Raw genomic sequence first — 4,250 nt, 5'->3', positions numbered from 1 at the left:
CAAGCCAACTCTAAGAAACAAAAAGTATAAAATTTTGCGGGGTAAAACGTCCGTCGAGCTAAATCTTTTTATGTTCAAAATTTATATTATTAATTTATTTAATTTCAAAATTTAGAAAAATATTTATAATTAATATTTACAATCAAAATAAAATAGTTTGCACGTACAATTATAATAAAAAAACTAAACATAAAAACGTAAACTACTCAGGTGGGTGCTGAGGTGGCTGTTGAGGTGGCTGCCGTTGGGGGAATGGCTACAAAAGCTCGGCCGAGGCTCTGGAATCCTAATGCCAGAAGCTAACAAGGGCTAGGCTACGACAGGGAAGTACAAGCACACTAATTCCTGGTCTTTCGCAGCAGCTTGTGCCAAGCTGTGAAGTCTAGACTTAAGTATTTTGGCTTTCCTTGTCAATGTTGTAATTGTACCACACTTACTCTAATTAGTTTTAGAATATATTCTTAAGGGTTGCTGTTGTTAAAAATAAGTGTTCAAGGCTGCTGGCATAACCCTCAAAGGTTTGTTCATCCATGTGCATTTCATGTTTAAATTCCTGTTGCCATCTAATCAGTTTAGTTGTCTCATCAGTTTTGCTTGCTGCCTTCACGTGAGTTGGGCATGCATTTTAAGACTGCCCACATGGGCTAATTGACACCTTTTTATTAAGAGCCAGCCTTTGACCCTTGATCTGTTCAGATCGGTTTTAGCGTTGACAAGTGTCTCTTGTCCTTGTTGGCTGAAAACAAACAAGTGTTTTTTTTTTTTTTTTTTTTTTTTTTGTTAAAACTGAAGCTAGGTTTTCATTTACTCCTTGGTTGTTCAGATTTTACTTTGAGAGTGTGAGAATGCATTAAAGCTTTGAAGCTTCCCTTTTTCCTCATAAATGAAACCCTAGTTGCAAAACCACATTCATGCAATAAAGTCCCAATCTTTGAGAAATAGGTTTGCATTATTTTCATGGTCTAGCATTTAAGTTTCAAATCATCTCATAGACCTTTGTTTTGGATTCTTGGTGAGTTTCTTCCTTCAACTGCTTGACTGAAGAGACCTTTTGAATCCATACTTCATGTCATTATCATCATCATATTACCATACATAGATCGTGTTGGCCTTGGTGCCACAAGGAGATTAGCTTAAGGGATAGAGCTGCCCTCTTGTGAAGACCAAAGACATTCTCCAACTCGTGCAAAGTATGGTTGCACAAAGGTAAAACTACTTCGAAGATTCTTGGAAATGAGTTTGATGTTGTACTTTGTATGAACCTTATTTGCAATAGTGGATGGACTCCATTGAGTCATCAGTTTTTTAACCCAGAGGTGCGTTTTTTCGGTCAAAACTTCATGTGTTCTTTATTGCTTAATCTTGTCCACATATTTAATTTATTAGCTATGATACATGCATTCTATGGCTTGTTATTTGATACGTGTATGTGCTTAAGTTTACATTCCATGATTATGAGTAATGCATTAGGTTGTTGTTGACTAGGATAACTTAAGTAAACTAAGTTTTGTTGCTGGATTTGTGTTTGGGTAACTAATGAATTTGTACTTAGTTGACTGGTGTATTTGACTAGTCAATCTAGCAAGCTAGCTCCATCTCCACCTGTTGAAGTCTGAAATCAGTCTCAGTCCAATGATTAGAGCTTGCTGAAGAAGAAGAAGATCCCCTGAGTTCATGAACTTTAACTCTATCCTACACTGGGAAGTTCGTTGCCTTTCAATCGCCCAACCCTTCCATAGACACATTTGTTGTTGCTAAGAGAGGTTAGCGAGGTACTTGTCCTTCTTTTGCATCATAAAAGCCTACAAAAAAAAAGGAAGCTAATAAAGATTATTGATCATAATGTAAACCTTATTTACTCTAATGAAATTTACAATTAAAACATAAAAATGAATAATTAAATAAATTTTGTTAGTGACCTCGATGCCATAATTGGCATGCGTCTCCCCGAAAAACTCTACCTGCAAGAAATGATAACCAGTCGTTCGCCGTTCCTTGACCTTATAAGATAAGGGTCAAGAACCGAAGTGGTGAAGGTACGCCTTCTTCTCTTGGTTACTATTATTTGCCGCCAATTTTTTCTATCCACTAAAAATATTAATTAACCTTAACTAAAAAAATATATAAAAATTGAACTAAAATTAAAATATAAATAAAATTTAATGACATGAAAATTTTCATTCTGAAAATGAATGTATAGCCAATGCCACTCGTCCACCCTCTCCACAAACTCCTGGGGTGAATCTGTAAGAGTTGCATTAGGCGACGCACAACATGTGTAGTACTTGTGCATCTCGCATTTCCACTCCTTATACGGCTCCCTAAACACATGGTCTATGTAATTGAAACAAGCATTGTCCCAATTGTCCCACTAGAAGTTTGCCTGAAATTCCCGGAAAAAAAAAACCAAATAGTTTAGTTTAAAACCACATAAAAATAAGTAAAGGAAAAAAAAACAAATTGAGAAAGTTATTGTATACTTACCGAAAGCTGTCGGTTCTTCTCAACACGGATCAAGGGGCCGTGCGTCTTCTAGGAATCGGCGATCATGGGGCATTTGGTGCAGATGATGGCACCTATGTTGTGAGTCAACAAACTATTGACTTTGGCACCTGCTCAACAGTGACTGGGGAAGCATATAACTCGAATATGCTTTTATTCACTCGAGTGATCTAATTGCTAGCAACCCACTACAAATCCTTATAGTTTTTTTTTTTTTTTTTTTGGTTTTTGGGCGGGTAAGGATATCTCCATTCCCCACCTCCTCCACGATCGCTGAATCGGCCTATGCACTAAAGCTGCTTTAATAAGGGTGGGATGGGGCAAGGAAGGGCTGCCACAGGCTCGTGAAGACTGCAGCTATGAAGTCTCCTGGCACATCGAGTGGCCTAGGTGAATGGTTCACAAGTGCTCTCGCCAGTGGCCTACTCGACACCGGCAGCCTAGGTCCCGCTGGCCATTGGAGTGGCGCTGGGGCTGACCGCTCACTTTGAGCAGACGCGGAGGTAGAACGACAACCACTAGTGATCAAGTGCGAAGACACTTGTGAAAAAAAATCACATATTTTCTAAAATTTGCTAAAATTCAAATAATTTCTAATGTTTCCTCAAATTTCGAACAATTTCTAAAATTACCTATGGTTTCAAATAATTTCTAAAAGTACACATATTTCCAAAATTTCACATAATTTCTAAAATTGCAAATAATTTCTAATGTGTTCGACCACCTCCCCCACGCCATTACCCCATCCCCATAACCTAAAACCACCACCATACCCCCATTTTACGTACCTGCCCTGTTCCACCTAAAACTACCCCGTACCCACACTACCCTATAACCACCTAAAACCACCCAGTAAACCGAATCCACATCTAAATTTCACAACAATTTCACATTTAGATTCACAACAAAATTAAATTCACAACCAAATTGAATCGAAATCACAAAACAAACAAAAAATGAAATCGAAATAAAAAACTTAAAGTGAGAGAAATATAGATAGGTAGTACAATGGTGGCGTGGTGGTTGGCTCACAGTGGTGACATGGTGGTGGCTCACGGCACGCGGAGGAGCGAGGGATTGTGTGGCTCACGACACAGTAGTGGCGATTGCAGAGAGAGAACTAAGAAAGAAGATAAGGATTGCGTGGTGGTGGCATGATGTTGGGTCACTGAGAGAGAGGACTCAGAGAGAATAGATTGCAGAGAGAGGGTTGCAACGTCGCGAGAAAGAGGAAGAAGAAACTCTCAATGTTATAAAAATTTAAAAACCTTTGGCCGACGGAAGATTCGTCAGGCAAAAGGCTTTAATTTTCTAACATATGTAGAAAATCCTAAAATTTCGTCAGGCAAACCCCAGATGCTCGTTGGGTAAGGTCACCTGAAATATTTATTTTGTTGAAAAAAATGGTGGGAAATTAATTTTGCTGGACGAATTATTGGAAATTTTTGTCGTTTAACCACTACTTTAGGGGAAAAATTTTAATTTTAAAAAAATTGGACGGGGGGAGGCCTTTTTATTTTGCCCCACGAAATAATGCTATTAGCCGGCAGAAGTTGAAAATTTGACCCGATACAAGTACTTTGTCGGGCAAATTTAAAAAAAAAAAAATCTAAAACTCTGAACATTAAGTTCAAACGCTTCAATATGACAAGCTCGGTCGAGTGCTTTCCCATCTTCATAGGTCGGCCTACAGTTCTGACCGAGTAAGAATGCAACACTGTCTGGCTCGACACTTGGGCGTAGGCCTT

General features: G+C 38.5%; 1 long non-coding RNA gene across 1 annotated transcript; it reads right to left on the bottom strand.

The window, feature by feature from the left end:
- Positions 1-1,321: 1,321 nt before the first annotated feature.
- Positions 1,322-3,936, bottom strand: LOC103449980 (uncharacterized). Its single transcript, XR_531466.4, has 3 exons — positions 2,485-3,936; positions 1,962-2,383; positions 1,322-1,802 (listed from the first exon to the last, which is right to left on the bottom strand). It is a non-coding gene; the product is annotated as an uncharacterized lncRNA (long non-coding RNA).
- Between the last annotated feature and the right edge of the window lie 314 nt (positions 3,937-4,250).

Source organism: Malus domestica, chromosome 12, assembly GCF_042453785.1.
Source record: "Malus domestica chromosome 12, GDT2T_hap1".
Lineage (NCBI taxonomy): Eukaryota > Viridiplantae > Streptophyta > Magnoliopsida > Rosales > Rosaceae > Malus > Malus domestica.
Note: the sequence above shows the minus strand (reverse complement) of the source record. Positions and strands in the feature narration are given on the sequence as shown.